The 19,511-nt window shown below is 48.1% G+C and overlaps 1 protein-coding gene across 2 annotated transcripts in view; it reads right to left on the bottom strand.

The window, feature by feature from the left end:
• Positions 1-19,511, bottom strand: part of DMC1 (DNA meiotic recombinase 1) — a 791,183-nt gene that overhangs the window by 214,432 nt on the left and 557,240 nt on the right. The window lies entirely within an intron of this gene.

The raw sequence follows: 19,511 nt of genomic DNA, 5'->3' as shown, positions 1-19,511 counted from the left end.
ACAAACTGGTAGTGGGCTTCCCCAACTGCGAATCACAGAAACCTCTGATGCTGGAGGCATATGTGTATGTGCAGGTACGCATCCTGGCTGTCCAAAGATGCCAGGGAGTCCCCCTGATAGAGTGTAGCGACCACTGAGCGAACTGATTCCATTCTGAATCTCTGTACTTTTACAAAGCAATTGAGGGCTTTTAGATCCAAGATTGGATGCACCTCTTCCTTTTTGGGGACTACAAAACAGATTGGAGTAGAACCCCTGAAACCTTTCCAACTCCGGAACAGGTACTATCACCCCGCGACTTAGCAGGTCCCTTACCGCCCCCATGAGGGCCTCTCGGCGGGCCGGGGGTAAGGGTATGCTGGAGGGAAAGATGTTTGGTGGCCAAGAGAGGAACTCTATCTTGTAGCTAGAGGAAATTAGTTCGCAGACCCATTGGTCGGACAGCCGAGAGGGCCCCCCCCGGCTGCAAGCTCCCGAAGGCGACCCCCCACCCGAGAGACGGACGGAGGCAAACCTTCATGCGGTAGCAAATTTGCTTGCAGGCTTGCGGTTCCGCTTTTGTGCCTCAGAGGTCATCCTGTCGGGCTGGGGGTGCTTAGCCAAAGCTCCCCCAATTAGTGGAGCAAAAGTTTTGCCCACTCAGTAAGTGTCTGCGACACAGGTGCCGAGGCCAGTACTGGTCGCATTGTTGACCCCAGAACCGTAAACAAGGAATGGGCCACTGCCTCTGCCTTTCTGTCCGTGGGGTCCTTAAATGCAGGAGTCCCCTCTATTGGGATCGTGGTTACTTTATTTAACCTGGATACTGGGGGGTCCATGACTGGAGGAGCCGACCATTGTTTTTAGAAGGCTCTTCTCAAAGGGGTAACGCACCGCCATACTTTTTGGGACCAAAAAGGTCCGTTGCGGTCTTCCCCATTACTTGTATATGAACTTATCAAAATAAGTCAGATACGGAAACACCTTGGGTGCATGGGCTGGCTTACGGAACCCAAAAGGGACCACTTCAGTAGAAGGATCTGCTGTATCCTGAATCTTCAAGGTATCACGCACAGCTGTGATAAGTGCCCCAAATAGCGATTTGTCGTGCGCAAACCCGGACGGGGAATCATCCTCACTGCCCGATCGGTCCTGGTCAGCGTCATCTGAAATGACAGAGCAGGAGCCGCCAGGCTCAGTAGGGCCCGAGTCTGCGTCAGAGCTCTCCACGGTGGACGGGGGAGCAGGGACCGCTTTTTACCACATCTGCGCCCACACACCACCTCCATCCTGGCAAGGAACGTATCAAGGACCGCTGACAAAGTGCCCAAAAGCACTGCATTGCTTCCAGACGAGCCGGTTGCAATTCCCTGGAGTTTGGGGGAAGATACACCAGTTTCTGAAGCCATGCTGACCCACCCGGTCTGCCACCCTCGGAGACTTAGGATAGGTGCACAGTCCCCCCCCCCCCAGGTGCTGCAGACTGAGGGGCCACCACCGCAGGACTCACCACCCTGACCGAGTTCTGCGCCGTTCAGCTACTAGTGCCTGTGTCCTGTGTCAGCTCTCAGGTGTCCTGAGTGAAAAACCGCGCTGTTCTGAGCAGCAGGGACCAGCGCTGAGCATAAAAACCGCGCTGAACTACAACACAATGGCCGCTGAACGTCCAGTATAAGGGACATAATCACAGGGAAAATGGCTGCCTAACTACAGTAAAATGGTTCCTGACCATGCTTCCCACTGAGGCACACCAAACATGGCCGACAAACAACTGTACACAGGGGAAAGGCAGTGAATAGATAGTGAAAATGGCGGTAGAACAGCACTATGGCGATCAGCACATGCAAACCTCCTGACACCCAGCGGGGAGACTACAGGCACCCAAGGACACAGCCACCCAGCGCAGCTCCCATCCAAGTGAGAGCCTCCCGGTGAAACCCTGGCTATAGGCACACACACCGCTCAGCAGTCCATCTGCAGCATCCCCCACAGGGGAGGGGGGAGATAGGGACAGGGAGAGAAGACAGGGAGGAGAGGGACCCCCGAATCGACCTCCCAGGGGATGCCCAGCTGCTCAACCCCGCTAAGGCAGGGAGAGCTGTACTTACCATCTGCACGAGCTGGGGACATTCCATCACAGACCCACTCCTGAAGAATATGGGGTGGCTGCTGGGCACAGCACACTGTGACGCAGACATCAGTAGCCTGGTCATATGTGTGCTCCGGAGTGCTGCACTCATCAGCCACCCCTGGAGCCTGAGGGGCATGCCGTGGCTGACCCAGCGTGTAGCTATGGTCTGCACACGCTCGATGGCCAGGTTGGGGAGACAAGGATCTAGATTATCCAGCCTGTAACTGTCAGAAACCATGAATCAGACTGAGACAGAAGTACAATCAAATCACACTTGTTTATTAATAAAAATAAAAAGGTAAATAGAAAAAGTGTAGTCAAGCATAGCCAGAGTCCAGTAACCAGATCGGGTAGTCAGCCAGTCCAAAGTTCATTAACCAGATCGGGTAATCAGCCAGGCCTGAAGACAAGGATCCAAGGAGAGCAACTGCAAGCAGGATAAGGAGCCAGGAGGGATGTCAGCAAGCCAGTCTTGAAACAAACAGCAAGAGATGGTTCCTTGTGATGGGACCAACGCGAAGGCAGAGGAGAAAAGGCTTTAAATAAGCAGGTCAGACGAGCATCATTGGGAACAGCTGGAAACTGTGGAGAGAGAAGAGAGCTGGCAATTAGCCGATAGCTGAGCGGCCAGCCCAGAGGAGGAAGGGCTAAGCCAGCCCTGACAGTACCCCCTCCTCAATGACCCCTCTCCATCGGAGGGCCACCGGGCTTGAGGGGAAACCATCTATGGAACTCGCAGAGGAGGACAGGGGTATGTACTTCAGAGGATGAAACCCAGGAGCGTTCCTCCAGACCATACCCCTTCCAATGCACCAGGTACTGTATGCGCCCACGGAACCTACGGGAGTCAACAATGGATTGTACCTCATACTCCTCATGGTTCTCCACCTGAATAGGGTGAGGACGTGGAACCGAGTTGGTAAATCGGTTACAGACCAACGGTTTCAATAAGGAGACATGAAACACATTTGAGATGCGCATACTAGGAGGAAGGTCCAACGCGTAAGCTACTGGGTTAATCCTGCGAAGGATACGGAAAGGCCCAATAAACCGAGGTGCAAACTTCAGCGAGGGAACACGAAGCCGGAGGTTGCGAGATGACAGCCAGACCCTGTCCCCAACCTGGTAGGAAGGGGCAGGCAGGCGTCTGCGGTCAGCATGGAGTCTGTACCTATCATTAGCATGACGCAAAGCCTCCTGGACTTGTACCCAAGTGGAACTAAGACCACGGAGATGCTAATCTAATGCAGGAATACTCTGTGAAACAAACGAGTCAGGCAACATGGAAGGTTAGAAACCATAATTCGCCATAAATGGAGACAGTCGGGAGGCAGAATTCAAGGCACTGTTGTGAGCAAATTCTGCCCAAGGTAATAGGTCAGACCAGTTGTTATGATGGTCAGATATATAGCAATGTAGGAATTGCTCCAAGGACTGATTGGCTCGTTCTGCGGCCCCATTAGACTGCGGGTGATACGCAGAAGAGAATGCAAGCTGGATTCCCAACTGTGCACAAAAGGCTCGCCAGAACTGGGAGACAAACTGACTGCCCTTGTCTGCCAATGTAAGCGAAAGATCTCCCGAGCAAAAATGGAAGCCAGTTCCTTAGAGGTGGGCAAATTCTTAAGTGGAATACAATTCCACATCTTTGAGAACCGGTCAACCACCATAAGGATAACAATGTTGCCTTGAGAGTTGGGCAATTCCACAGTGAAATCCATAGACAGGTGAGTCCAGGGCCTCTCTCCATTGGGTATGGGTTGTAGGAGGCCCACTGGAAGGTGTCGTGGAGTCTTACTCTGAGCACACACGGGACAGGCAGATACGAAGGCAGTAACATCAGCCCATAGACTAGGCCACCAGAATTGTTGGGAGATGGCCCAAATGAGTTGATTCTTCCCAGGATGGCCAGCTGCCTTGGGAGAATGGCAAGTCTGGAGCACAGCAGTATGGAGATTCTCTGGGACAAAGCAGCGGTCACAAGGTTTATCAGGAGGAGCATGGACCTGAGCAGCAAGAATTTTGTCATCCAAAGGAGAAGTAAGACTGGTGCGAACCGTTGCCAAGATACAATCAGGAGGAATCATAGGAACCGCAACCGACTCCGACTTGGAAGTGGAGGAAAATTGTCGTGGCAAGGCATCAGCCCTTACATTCTTAGTACCGGGTAAGAATGAGACAATGTAATTAAAGCTTGACAAGAAAAGAGCCCATCGCGCCCTTCTGGGAGAGAGTCGCTTAGCCTCAGACAAAAATGAAAGATTCTTATGGTCAGTGAGAATAAGAACGGCACAGTGGTATCTTCAAGGAGAGGTCTCCATTCTTTCAGGGCTAAAATGATCGATCGATGGATGCATAGCGCTCTCAGAGTTAGGACTTTGAGACAGAAGGGCGCCAACTCCAGTCTCAGAAGCATCAATTTCTAGGCTAAAAGGCAACGTAGGATCAGGATGTGCCAACACAGGAGCAGAAACAAAGGCAGCCTTGAGAGTCTCAAAGGCCTTAATGCACTGCGGAGACAAACTCTGTGGGTTACCGTCCTTTCTGGTCATATCAGTCAGAGGCTTGACCAGATGAGAAGTTACGAATAAACTTCCGATAGTAGTTGGCAAAGCCCAGGAAACGCTGCAGAGGACGTAAACCCATGGGTCAAGGCCACTATAGGACTGCCGAAAGTTTCTTTGGGTGCATCGAAAAACCAGCAGTGGAAATGACATAGCCCAGGAATGTTACCTGTTCACGATGGAACTCGCACTTCTCCAGTTTACAATAGAGATTGTTCTCTCTTAGTTTCTGAAGCACACGACAGACATCTGTGTGGTGGCTCTCCGGGGACTTGGAAAATATGAGGATATCATCGAGATAACCCACCACACACAATTGCAACAAATCTCGGAGGACCTTGTTAATAAATTCCTGGAAAATTACCGGGGCATTACAAAGGCCAAACGGCATTACCGGGTATTCATAATGGCCTGTTCTGGTATTAAACACAGTTTTCCACTCGTAGCCCTCCTTAATGAGCACAAGATTGTATGGCCGCGTACACACGCGCGGACTGTTCGCCCAACTTTGTCCGTCCAACAGTTTCGGCAAACAGTCCGCTCAAACTTAGCATGGACGGACATGGCCACACACGACGGACGAACAGTTTGCTGAAACCGTGCGCGATGACGTTTCGGCACGCACGACGGATCGAAAATTTCGACGTCCAATACACTGCAATGCAACCTTCCGACGTGGAAATCCTTTCTGAGCATGCGCGAGACTTAGTTGGCCGAACAAGCCTACACACGAGCGAACAGTCCGCTGAAACCTTGTTTCAGCGGACAGTTTTTCGGAATTTCCGTAAGACCTTGTTCGTCCAACTGTCCGCTGAAGCCCCACACACGAGCGGACTGTCCGCCCAAACACTGTTCAGCGGACAAGGTTGGGCGAACAGTCCGCCCGTGTGTATGCGGCCTATGCCCCTCTCAAGTCAAGCTTTGTGAAAACCGTTGCTCCCTTGAGGCGGTCAAATAACTCTGTAATCAATGGAATCTGTAGGCATTCTTAATCGTGACACGATTGAGACCCCTATAATCTATACAAGGTCTCAGTTCACCGCACTTCTTTTTCACAAAGAAGAAACCAGCACCAGCAGGAGACGAGGATTTGCGGATGAAACCTCGAGAAAGTGCGTCAGCAACATACTCGTCCATGGCCTTATCCTCCAAGACCGACAAAGGGTAAACCCGGTCACGAGGAGGTATGGCACCAGGTTGAAGGTCAATTGCATTATCATAAGGCCGGTGTGGAGGCAAACTACTGGCTTGACCTTTATCAAAGACATCGCTAAAATTGCGGTACTCCTCCGGCAGGGAGGGGAGTAAAGGGGTGCACAGTACCTTGAATACCTTCAGGAAGCATGTCTCACTGCATTGTGGAGAGAACCTCAGCACGGAGCCAATCATAAAGAGGGGTTGTGTCTCTGTAACCAAGGATAACCAATAACCAGTGGAAACCTGGGTGAAGAAATAACTTGGAATTGGATTATCTCATGCTGAAGAGCCCCTACGGCCATGGACAATGGAACCGTCTCATGAGTCACATGGGCAGGCTGTAAAGGACTCCCGTCAAGAGCCTCAATGGCAAGTGGAGTGTCACGCAGCTGCAGCAGACTCGAGTGCTGCGAAACAAATGCAGCATCAATGAACAGGCCTGCAGCCCCAGAGTCGATTAGAGCCTGTATCTCGATGGACGACTCAGCCCAAGAAAGGGTGACCAAAACCAGGGGCTTATCCTTCTGGATAACTGGGGATGAAACAACCCCACCTAAGGTCTGTCCATGACAGGACTTCAAGGTTCGGGCGCTCCTTAAGAGAAAGTCTTTCTCTGAGTCTGGAGTCAATGAGGATGGCAAACGAGATCAAGCTCTCCACTTCAGTGGGTATATCTCGGGCTGCTATCTCATCCTTGATGGAATCCAAGAGACCATGAGAAAAAGCAGCCACGAGGGCCTCATTGTTCCAAGCAACCTCTGCTGCCAGAGTACGGAATTCAATGGCGTAGTCGGCAACAGTTCTCGTACTCTGTTTGATGGACATGAGGCACTTGGCAGCAGAAGCGGAGCATGCGGGAACGTCAAAAACCCTTTTAAAGGAGGCCACAAACTGAGGGTAACTCAAGACAACAGGTTTTTGCGTCTCCCATAGAGGGTTAGCCCAGGTCAAGGCTCTCTCAGAAAGCAAAGATATCTCGAAACCTACTTTGCTTCTGTCCATGGGAAACGCCTGGGGCAGCATTTCGAAGTATATCTCAACCTGATTGAGAAACCCTCTGCATTGAACTGGATCACCTCCAAATCGCTGGGGAAGCAGAGCAGAACCAGACATACCTCTTATAGAGGGAATACTTGAGGCAGGTGCCTGCACAGAGACTGGAGCAGGAGCAGGGACGGCCTGCGACTCAGGTTGTACCGGAGCAGCCACCGCGGGGGATTCAAGGTGAGCCGTGCGATTTAGGAGCGTTTGTAATGCCAAGGCAAACTGATCCATGCGGTGATCTTGCTCATCCAATCTGGAAAAAATATTACCAACAAGTGGATTGACTGTATCTTCTGAATTCATGGCCTTCACGTACTGGCAGAAACCATGAATCAGACTGAGACAGAAGTACAATCAAATCACACTTGTTTATTAATAAAAATAAAAAGGTAAATAGAAAAAGCGTAGTCAAGCATAGCCAGAGCCCAGTAACCAGATCGGGTAGTCAGCCAGTCCAAAGTTCATTAACCAGATCAGGTAGTCAGCCAGTCCAAAGTTCATTAACCAGATCGGGTAATCAGCCAGGCCTGAAGACAAGGATCCAAGGAGAGCAACTGCAAGCAGGATAAGGAGCCAGGAGGGATGTCAGCAAGCCAGTCTTGAAACAAACAGCAGGAGATGGTTCCTTGTGATGTGACCAACGCGAAGGCAGAGGAGAAGTTAGCTGGAAGGCTTTAAATAGGCAGGTCAGACGAGCATCATTGGGAACAGCTGGTAACTGTGGAGAGAGAAGAGAGCTGGCAATTAGCCGACAGCTGAGCGGTCAGCCCTGACAGTAACCCAGCCAGCTGTTGATAGCAGATCACAGCATCTTAAAATCTTGCGCAAAAGGCAAAAATCCGAGATTCCCAGGACAGATGGTCCCGCAGGGAGCCTAGGTCCTTCTCCTTCACTAGGCAGAAAAAAAAACTGAGCTGCAGGAAGCAGGCTGAGGGGTTATTACCAGAGGGACCACCCCCTAGGTGGAACTGTAGGTTCTGTTGTTTTTCACATGTATTACATGTTTTGCCTAGTCCTCTCCTGAAGGTGGCGTAATAACCCTAAGGTCGAGATTACTGGAGCTGTGTCCGTCAATGAACGAAAGAGAAAATTTATTTTTGTTCTTTAAGAGTATAAGAGTATCCAGCCTGTCATCCAGCCGGCTGTTGTAGATCACAGGATCCAAAATCTAGCGCAAAAGACAAACATCTGCAAAAAAATCCCAGGACCGATGGTCCCGCAGGGTTCCTGGGTCCATCTTCTTCACTAGGCAGAAAAAACTGCCTAGTGAAAAACTGAAGCTGCAGGAAGCAGGCTGGGGGGGGGGGGGGGGGGGGTTGTTACTGAAAGGACCGCCCCCTGGGCGGAACTAGAAAGTTCTTTTTTTTTTTTACATGTATAACATGTTCTGCCTAGTCCTTTCCTGAAGGTGGCATAACAACCCTATGGTCAAGAATAATGGAGCTGTGTCAGTCAGTGAAAAAAAAAAATTACAAAAAGTTGTCACTAAATGATATATTGCTCACAAATGCCATGGTTATATGTGGAATTACACCCATAAATACACTGTGCTGCTTCTTTTGAGTATGGGCATACCACATGTGTGAGACTTTTTGGGAGCCTAGCCACATACAGGACCCCGAAAACCAAGCACTGCCTTCAGGATTTCTAATGCCCCGTACACACGATCGGATTTTCCAACAACAAAACTGATGGATGTTGGCTCAAACTTGTCTTGCATACGCACGGTCATACAAATGTGTCAGGCCACCTGAGACCAGGTGACAGATGCACACCGTGGGATCAGGAGTGCACAGCAAGGTAGTGGACCCTACGGCTGACTGCTGCAGATGGGAGTCAGCGTGGTAAAGGAAGGCAGGGCCGCTAGAACACCAACATGGATCCCACTGGGGTTAGAGTGTAAGATTCCCTAGGGCGCGGAGTCTAAGAGCCAGGTGTTCACCAGAGCCTCTAGTGGTGAGGATGGACTGGGCTGCAAATGGCTCCAGGTCACGACCCCCTGGGTCCCCTAACTCTCGTCCACAGTTGGCAACAGGAGGATAGGGATAGTAAAGGAATAATCCAAGGTCGGGGTGACTAGCAGACAAGGACAACAGAGTACACACCAAAGGTCACAGGCAAACAGGGATAGTCGGGGACATGCCAAAAGGTCAGGGTCACGAGAAGACAGGAATAGTTGAGAACACACCAAGGTCGGTAACCATAGAACATACGGCAAGCAGGAAACAGAAGCCAGGTCAAGAACGCGGTGATGTACGAGCTGAGAAAAAGGAAGTTCAAGGAAGTACAATAGCCTGTGCGGCTCCTCCTGCTTGATTCAGAGCATGCGAGAACTTTTGTGCGACAGACTTGGTACACACAATCGGTCTTTCTGACAACAAGTTTTGTTGTCGGAGAATTTGAGAGCCTGCTCTCAAACATTTGTTTGCGGAAATTCCGACAGCAAATGTTCAATGAAGCATACACACGGTCCGACTTTCCGACAAAAAGCTCACATCGAGGATTTCCCGTCGGAAATTCAGATCGTGTGTACGCAGCATAAGTGTGGAAGTTTTTTATTTCACAAGATAGCACACAAACCCCCAAATGACCCCATTTTGGAAAGTAGACACCCCAAGCTTTTTTCTGAGAGGCACGTTGAGTCCATGGAATATTTTATATTTTGCCGTAAGTTGCGGGAAAATGTATTTTTTTACAAAATGTTGTCACTAAATGATATATTGTTCAAAAATGGCATGGTTATATGTGGAATTACACCCCAAAATACATTCTGCTGCTTCTCCTGAGCACGGACATACTACATGTGTGGGACTTTTTGCAGTCTAACTGCATACAGGACCCCCAAAACCAATCACCGCCTGTATGTAATGTTCCCGAAACTTGTGGCAAAATATAAAATATTCCATGGACTCAAGTGCCCCTCAGCAAATAGCTTGAAGTGTCTACTTTCCAAAATATCATGGAAAGTAGGTGTCATTTGGGGGGTTGTGCTATCTTGAAATTTTATGGCCTCCGAAACTGTGATAGGTAGTGAGGAAGTGAAATCACCATTTTATGTCTACTTTCCAAAAATGGAAATGGTGTTATGCACAACATCAGAAGCATATGGCACACATCACCCACTCTTCTAACCACTTAAAGACAAAGCCCTTTCTGACACTTTTTGTTAACATTAAATTTTTTATTTTTTTTGATAGAAAATTACTTTGAACCCCCAACATTATATATATTTTTAAAGCAAAAGCCCTACAGATTAAAATGGTGGGTATTGCAATTTTTTTTTCACACAGTATTTGGCAGCGATTTTTCAAACGCAATTTTTTGGGGAAAAAAAACACTTTTTTAAATTTGAATGCACTAAAACACACTATATTGCCCAAATGTTTGATCAAATAAAAAACATGATCTTATGCCAAATACATGGATACCAAACACGACATGCTTTAAAATTGCACACAAACGCGCAGCGGTGACAAACTACATACATTTTTAAAAGCCTTTACAGGTTACCACTTTATATTTACTGAGGAGGTCTACTGGTAAAATTACTGCTCTCAATCTGACATTTGCGGTGATACCTCACATGCATGGTGCAATTGCTGTTTACATATGACACCAGACCGATGCTTGCGTTCCCGTTTGGCATAAGCAGGGGGGGGGGGGCAGGGCTGGTTTTTTTATTTTTTTTATTTTGCTTTTTTAGTTTAATTTTTTTGCTGTTGTTTTTTTTTTTTTAAATCAATTTTATTGTTATCTCAAGGAATGTAAATATTCCCTATGATAGAAATAGATAGTGACGGGTACGCTTTTTAAAACAAATTGTGGTCCATTAGACTATAGATCTCTCCTCTGCCCTCAAAGCATCTGACCACACCAGGATCTGTTTGATAAAATGCTTTCCTGACAGACTCCATGCCAGCCTACATGTAGGTTAACTCCGCCTCCTTTGCTATGCGACCCCATTCAAATAAATGAGCACTCACCACTAGGTACTACGTTCCATTTTTGTCCTCCTCCAATGGAAAATACACATGCTGTTCGCGTCCAGTCGGATGGATTCTGAAGATGTTAGCATACCTGTTGCAGTGCAGCTCAGAAGCCCAGCCATGGGCGGCGAGTAGCTTAGAGGCCATTGATACCCTGGTGGTGTGGGGTGGTTGCCTCTGTATGCATGATGGATGGACGAACGGACAGCGGGATGCACAATGGCTGGCAAGGTCTGGAAATCATCTGCTTTTCTCCATGGCAGTCACCTCTTTGTATTACATGTCTTTGTTTGTCTTTTCCCTATCATGCAGAGTGTCTCTATTCCCCTCATGGCGTCTGGAATGCTTCTGCGTTCCAGCTCACCGTGGCTTCCGGGTAGCAACCGTCTATGCCGCTCGTGCATGTGCAGTAGCTTCCTCGAGATCGAGGCTTGGCTTGAGCATGCACGGGCCGGACGTTTTTCGCCGATCGCGCAGGCGCCATTTGGATACCCCCTTCTGCGCAGATGCGCAAAGGGGACCTCTCCCCTTTGCGCATCTGCGCGGAAGGGGGTATCCAAATGGCGCCTGCGCGATTGGCGAAAAACGTCACGGGCGGGGGGATTTAAAAGCTGCTTCCAGCTCCTGTCATTCGGGTTTCCTTGACAGTGAGCGTAAGCAAGTGGATTCCCCCAGCCCTGTGCTCGTTTGAATTGATGAGTGTCCTTATGTTATTTCAGGCGGAATGGTTCATTTTTTTATTAAAAAAATTAATAATAATAATAATAGTAATATTCTTTTTCTTAGCCCTTTTCTTTATTTTAAATTGCTATAATTTTAATCATTAAATTATTGGGCGCTTATTCTGAGGGTGATATTAGGGTCTACTTACCATTTCTCTCTGTAGACTGCACAATTGGTATTTTTTTGTCCAGAAAACTATGGACAAGTCACCGCCCTTAGGTGGCCAGCCCTCACTCACAAGGTATGTGCAGATGAGGGGTGGGGATTGCCGTTCAGTCGCAAGTTTGTTCCTTGCGCTCTCTGATGCATGTCGCTGTCCCCTCCCCACTTTCTTTTGCAGCCCTTCCAGATAGGATAGTAGAGACCTTGCCAGACCACATCATCATTGGTCTTCAAGATCTAGACGTGGTTCTCCATCGGAAATACACCACCAGAGGAGACGCTCTCATTCCTCCTCCAGACACCGCTCCCACCGCCAGGACAGCCGCTCTGATCGCAGAGCTTGCTGGGGATGTGGGACACGAGTCCCGGAGGGCAAGTCCTTATGTGATGGTTGCTTTGCCCAAGCGGTTGGGAAAAAGGAGACAGAAAACCAGAGTTTGGAGTCTCTCGTGAGGCAGGTGGTGCACCAATCTTTGAAGGAAGTGGAAGCACCTCATACTCTGAGCCAATCTACTCGTTCGGGCTCCCCGGTTGCTGAGTCACATGAGGTGGCAGGCCCCTCTCAGCCTTACGTCTTCACAGACTCTTCGGATGATGAAATTGACGGTGAAGAGGATATTGTAGTTTTGATTTTTCCTTGGTCTCTCCTTTAATCAAGGCAATTAAAGAAGCCCTTAAATGGGAGGATCCATCCACCCCCCAGCCAAGCAGAAAAAGTTTTTTAAACAGCAGGGAAAAGAGCGCGCAAACTTCCCGCTCCTTACTAAATTAAAGGACATTATTGAGGAAGAATGGGGCAAGGTGGACAAGAAGTCTTCAATGTCTAACAAAACATCCAGACTATGGCCTTTCAAAGTGGAAGAGGTGAAGAATCTGGAAAATGCCCCTCTTGTGGATGCGTCTTTGATGCGCTTAGCCAAGCATGTTACTCTCCCTCTGGAAGATGCTGTATCTTTTAAGGATGGTCTTGCAAGGAAGATAGACCAGGATGTCAAAAAGATCTAGGGGCTTGCTGGTTTAGCCTGCAAACCTACCTAGGCCTTAGCGGCCATGTCCAAGGCCATGGAAGCCTGGACAAACTGACCTACCTCAACAAGTTCATAAAACATGGGAAGTTCAAAATGGAGACTCTGTCAACCATTCAGCAAGCCGTACAGCTAGGAGATTGGCTGATTTCAGTCGACTTAAAGGACGCTTACTTCCACGTCCCAATAGAAAGAGTTTCACAAGTTTCTCAGGTTTCAAGTAGGGGAAGAAAATCTACAATTCATCTGCCTTCCCTTTGGGCTAACAACGTCCCCTAGCGTATTCTCAAAGGTGCTGTTGGCCGTAGTGGCTCTCATCAGACTAAAGGGTATACGGCTTAATGCCGCGTACACACGACCGGACTTTTCGAGGGACTAGGTCCGACAGACTTTCGACGGAGTTCTGACAGAGTTCTGACGGACTTTCCGAATGAACGGACTTGGCCACACACAATCACACCAAAGTCCGACGGATTCGAACGTGATGACGCACGACTGGACTAGAATAAGGAAGTTCATAGCCAGTAGCCAATAGCTGCCCTCGCGTCGGTTTTTGTCCGTCGGACTAGCATACACACGAGCGGATTTCTCGGTAGGAACTGGGTCCAGTGGAGTTCTGCCGGAAAAATTTGAAACATGTTCCATTTCTAAAGTCTGTCAGACTTTTGCAAATCAAAAGTCCGCTGCAGCCCCCACAAGATCGAATGGTCTGCCGGAATCATTCCGTCTGACTTTTGATGTTGAAAAGTCCGGTCGTGTGTACGCGGCATTACCATTACCTCGATGACCTCCTAGTGTAAAAGAGCAGTTACTGCTCCACAGGGAATAGGTCATTTCCACTTTGTCCAGTTTCGGGTGGCTTCTGAATTTGGAAAAAAGTCACCTAGTGCCAACTCAACATCTATTCATATATGGGAGCTCAATTCGACACTGTAAAGCCCCATACACACTATCAGATTTTCTGCTGATTTTTGTCTTCAGATTTACCAAAACCATGTAGTGCAAGGGCCTGCCTGATTGCATACACATTGAAACTCCTAAGGTTTGACCTCATATTATATGGTTTTGGTAAATCTGAAGGAAAACATCAGCAGAAAATCTGATAGTGTGTATGGGGCTTAAGAAATACCATCTCCCTCCCACTAGAAAAAATTCCAGTGATCCGGGAGAGAATGTTGCGGGCATTACACACGTCACATCTGAAGGCCTCTCAGTGCCTGGAAATCATAGGCCCAATGGTCTCTACGACTCTGATGGTCAAGTGGGCCCTGTGGAGGTTACATCCTTTCCAGTCAGGATTCCACCTTCAATGGAAGTCAGGAGACAAGAACAAGTTTATTCGGATATCCACAGCAATGAGGAACAGCCTATTCTGGTGGCTTCTTCGCAGCAACCTGTTGAACTGCCACTCTATTGCCTCCATCTACTGGGTTACGAACAACGCCAGCGGTATCGGTTGGGGGGCCTTATGCGGGTCAGCCCTTGGTCAATGCAAGTGGGACACTCATCTGCTCGATCCTGGGTCGAATGTTCTAGAGCTTCGAGCAGCATGGTATGCTCTCCAGTCCTTCTCTCACCTTTTGAAAAGAGAATTGGTGTTGTTAAGGATGGACAACACCACGGCGGTATCCTATGACAAGGAGGTACATGGACCTCCACACTCCTTTGAGAAGTCAAACCCATCCTTTTGGCCCAGAAGAATCTGGCCTGCATCTCGGCAGTGTTTGTTCCCGGGGTCTAGAACTCTCAGGTGGATTTTCTTTCATGCAATCAACTAGACAACGAGTGGTCTGCAAAGAAATTGGAGTGGGTTCTGGCGATAGGATTCATTCCAGAAGTGGATCTTTTTGCCTCTCCCTGCAACTTCAAAGTAAAGAAATTTTACACTCGAGGTCGTTGCAGCCAGGTGTTCGGAACAGATGCCCTTACGGATCACTTGGAGTCCATCAGGAAAGGAAAATTACGGTAAGTATTTGACAATAAGTTTCCTTTTTCCCAATCACACTGTTTATATCTGGCGAAACCTAAGTCATGAAATGCTTGTATCTTTTGGTTTCTTAGGCCAGATACAAGCCAGGTCTCCGATCAGCTCTATGGTCAGCTGGCAGAACCACCGACAGCATTCTCGGGTTCCCTGTTGGTACAGGAGAGACAGAGAAAACCATGGAAGATGGGGGGGTTCCCTCCCACTGCTTGTAAAAGCAGTCTAGAGGCTAATTATTAATTAGGATTGCTTTTACATGAAAGCCAACCGCTGGCTGAAAAGAATGATACCAAGATATTGTAATGTTCTTTTTTTCATGCGGCCTGTGGCCTGAACGAAAGAAAGAGAGTGATCAGTGGGTATGCCCGGCATTAGAATACCACCCTCGATCCACCCACTTCTAAGGATGGGCATACATGCACCATTTTTTTTTTATAACTGTGGTGGTGAAATCACCTCCTACAGCACTGGAGTTGCAATTAACTCAATAAAACAACTTGCTTTTTTAACGCAATCTGTGCCTAAAAAATATATGGCGAAGCATGGGAGCAATCCCCCTCTAATATTATGAGCAACTCGCTCCCCCACCCCTGCCCCCATGCTTCAGCATATACAGTGGGGATGGAAAGTATTCAGACCCCCCCAAAATTTTAATATTTTTCTCCAGAATAAATAGGCTAAAACGAAAGTCTACCACTATACAACTCACATCTGACAAACTGTGGGACTTAGAAGAGGCCTATAGCTCCAGCCCAATCCTTGAAAACCTGGACAGAGTGAAACTGCAGACCTGCCTAGTCACACAACTGCACACAGAGAAGGCGTGTTTTTTTTCGGTAGGCAGAGGGTGTATGAACAGAGAGAAAGGGTTGGGAGACTGTTGGCCTTTCTGGCTCACATGGACGATAAGCCCCCAGTCGACTGACGTAACATAACAGACCCAGGACAGATGACAGCTCAATTTAGGCAATTCTATGGCAACCTATACAAATCCCAGAACACGTACACACAAAGCGAGATTTGCTCGTATTTATCTTCCATACAGTTCCCCTGGCTGAATTGAGAGCAAGTTGAGCATCTTGATGCACCTATTACAGAACATGACTTTGCAGAAGCAATCGCACACCTAGCCAAATCTAAAGCTCCAGGGATGGACGGACTGCCTCTGGAAATTTATGCAACTTACTCAGATATCTTGGTCCCCAAGCTGAAAGCCTTATACCAGTCTATTTTTGATCAGAACTCACTCCCCGCGTCTATGCGAGAAGCCCAATTCATAGTTCTCCCCAAACCAGAAAATACTCGCACTTCCCTGAATCCTACAGGCCTATCTCACTGCTACAGGTAGATATTAAAATCTTAGCTGAAATCCTGGCCTCTAGGTTAAACACTGCTATCTTACCTTTAATTAAAAGGGGCCAAACGGGCTTTATGGCGGGGAAAAACACAGCCATAAACATCAGGCGACTATACATGAATATCCAAGCCCAACACAATAACTCCGTAGAATAGCCATATTTGTGGGAACGTCTGCATAACTATGGTTTTGGGTCGCGCTTCATAAAATGGGTACAGCTCTTATATCAGACACCAAGGGCGAGAATCTTTGTGAATGGATGGCTCTTGGAGCAGTTTCCATTAGAGAGGGGTACCCGACAAGGATGTCCCCTCTCTCCCTTACTGTATGCGCTGGCTGCTGAACCACTGGCCATTCCCATCAGAGCACACCCTGATATTCAGGGTCTGCGCCGAACCCCCACGGTCGACAAAATAGGAATGTATGTCCATGACACCATATTATACCTAGCGGACCAGGGACCATCACTCCAAGCTCCATTAAAAGACTTATTAAACAAATGGGTGGATACTGGGGCCTGCGTATAAATTGGGACAAGTCCCAGATTCTTCCAATCGATGTGTTCCCCCCCCCCTTTCACAACCCCCCTACTACCGCTCGCTAGGGTATCCAAGATTAAATACTTGGGTGTGGAGGTGACCAGGGACCTGGTTGACTACACACCCCTGAATGTAGCTCCTTTGTTTGATTTACTAAAAAGCAAAATGCAGAAGTGGTCCAGATTGCCATTAGGGGTGATGGGGCGTGTAAATTTAATAAAAATGATCATACTGCCCAAGATTCTATATCTGGTGTGGCATGCTCCCCTATACATCCCCTTAAAATTCTTTAAGCAGATGGAAGCTATTCTAAATGTATTTGTCTGGGGGAATAGTAGATACAAACTAGCATGGCAAATCTTAAAAAAAACACAGATATATGGGGGGTATCCCTCCTGGACCTACAGGACTATTACCTAGCCTCACAACTATCCCACATGTACCACTTCCACACTTTGGCAATGCAGCGCTACAGATCTTTGGTTTGTGACAAACCAGGACATCCGACATATACACCCATTCAGGCTATCCTTCGCAGGAAAAAAGCACCAGGTCCAATTGGCGGTACAACTCGGGCATGTTGATACATCGCCAAAGGGTATGGGAAATATCTCTTAAAAAGCAGAATGTGGTGAAATTTCATTCTCAGACCCAGTGGCGTAGCGTGGGGGGTGCAGGGGGTGCTGTGGCGCCGGGCGCGACATTTAGGGGGGCGCCAGTATGTGTCACTTCTGGCTGCCTCTCCTCACTCTGGCCACCATATTTAATGTCTGGCACCCTGTGATTGGGAGTATGGGGGTCATGTGAGGCGTAGCACTGGCCTGTCCTGTGGTTGCTCCTGAAGTCGCACCTCCGTACATGACCCCCATACGCCCAATCACAGTGCGCCAGACATTGAACATGGCAGCAGCAAGAGCGCGGGGGACATAAGCAAAATTTAAGCCTCCGCGGCTGCTGTCTTTTGAGAAGACTCTTCTCCTCCAGACCGATGAAGGCCAGGACTGCGGACAAGAGGGTGAGTGAGACTCCCTGGTGAGAGTCGTGTTACTTGGGGGGGGGGGGGGGCAGAGAGAGATGGTCAGTGTAGTGTAGTGTAATATAGTGGTCAGTGTAGTGTAGTACAGTGGTCAGTGTAGAGTAGTACAGTGGTCAGTGTAGAGTAGTACAGTGGTCAGTATAGTGTAGTGGTCAGTGTAGTATAGCATAGTGGTCAGTGTAGTGTAGTACAGTGGTCAGTGTAGTACTGTCTGGACTGCCCCGTCTATCCAGAGAGAGAATGTAGGGAGGCGGGGCAGACACTGAGAAATTAAGTCAGCTGACACCAATTGAGTGAAGAGGAGGGTCTCTTTCTCTCCCCATGAGGAAAGGCATCCCTGGAGGCATTCAAGTAAGTGACTGATGATTCGAATTGCACTGCAATCGATCCATCCCAAGTGCTCCACCACCTCTGCTTCTTACTGATCCCATCCCTACCCACCCACCATCACTTCTACAACAGAGGTGATGGGGGGGTAGGGATGAGATCGTGGTGGTGGGGGATGGGATCAGTAAGAGGCAGAGGTGGTGGTGGTGGGAGAGGATGGCACCACCACCGCTGCCACCACCCCAAGTACACCACCACCGCCCCCCAAGTACCACCGCTGCCACCCCCCCAAGTACACCAGCACCACTGCCACCCCCCCAAGTACCCCCGCTGTCACCCCCTCAAGTACCACCACTGCCACCCCCCTCAACATTTGGGTTCAAATAAATACCAAATGTTCTAAAACACTGTATATAGTGTTTTTATTCTTCAATCAGTTAATATAAACATCTTTGATATTAAAGATGTTATAGAACGTAATTGCATTATAGAATAAAAGTCACGGTTACTTTGATGTCAGACGGGGAACAGTGTCCATAAAGTGGTTCATTTGGTCACCCTGCTACAACACCACAAAATCCCTGGCTTCCTCCTTTCACTTGATCTTTACAAAGCGTTCGACTACCTACTTGCGATACATGCTACAACGTTGGGGCTTTGGGGACTTGATTCTCATATGGTTGGCAGCCCTTAACTCGTCTCCCTCTGCCAATGTTAGCTACGCTGGTTGTCTCCAAACCTCATTTCCCTTTTACAGAGGAATTAGACAGGAGTTCCCCTGTCCCCTGTCCTCTTCATTTTTGCCTTCAAACCCCTGACCATTACTCTGAGAACTAGACAGGTCACACTATTCATTCAAACCTGCACTGGTTCTGGTCAGAAACTTTTGGCTCTCTTACCTTCTGTTTGGGGATGCCCCCATTGGGGCTCTTTAGCAATTTGCTGGATGTTTATTATAACATTCCCCATCATATATTGATCTGACTTCATGGGCAGCAGCATACACATCATTTTTTCGTCATTCTTTCGTGTTGGAAAATACTTGGGAGACTTTCCTTTGGGCGGTATTATCCTACTCTGAACCTCTATAGAGAAAGTGTTACCATACTTTGGGGCTGTTATATGACGCTCCCACCACACATACCTTTACAAAGAACTGCTTGGATATACCTCTCTCCACAGCCCTGATGAAAGTTCTGCCATTGCGGAGACTGGAAACGTGTCGGGGTTTGGGATATATTGAGAGTTACTTTGTACATGTATTTTCTGTGTATGGGTTTGGGACATTTTGTGAGTTATTCTGTATATACGTCTTTTCATGTATAATTATTTGATATTTTATCAGAGATACTATGTGTCTGTAAGTTTCTCTTTTTTTAAATTTTGTTATATGAAATAAATCACTTATTTATTTTATAATTTATTGGTATTGATGGTCCATTTAAAGTCCCACTAAA

The sequence above is a fragment of the Lithobates pipiens genome, unplaced genomic scaffold, assembly GCF_037356315.1.
Source record: "Lithobates pipiens isolate NorthernLeopardFrog02 unplaced genomic scaffold, aLitPip1_a1.2 Scaffold_23, whole genome shotgun sequence".
NCBI classification, from domain to species: Eukaryota; Metazoa; Chordata; class Amphibia; order Anura; family Ranidae; genus Lithobates; species Lithobates pipiens.
Note: the sequence above shows the minus strand (reverse complement) of the source record. Positions and strands in the feature narration are given on the sequence as shown.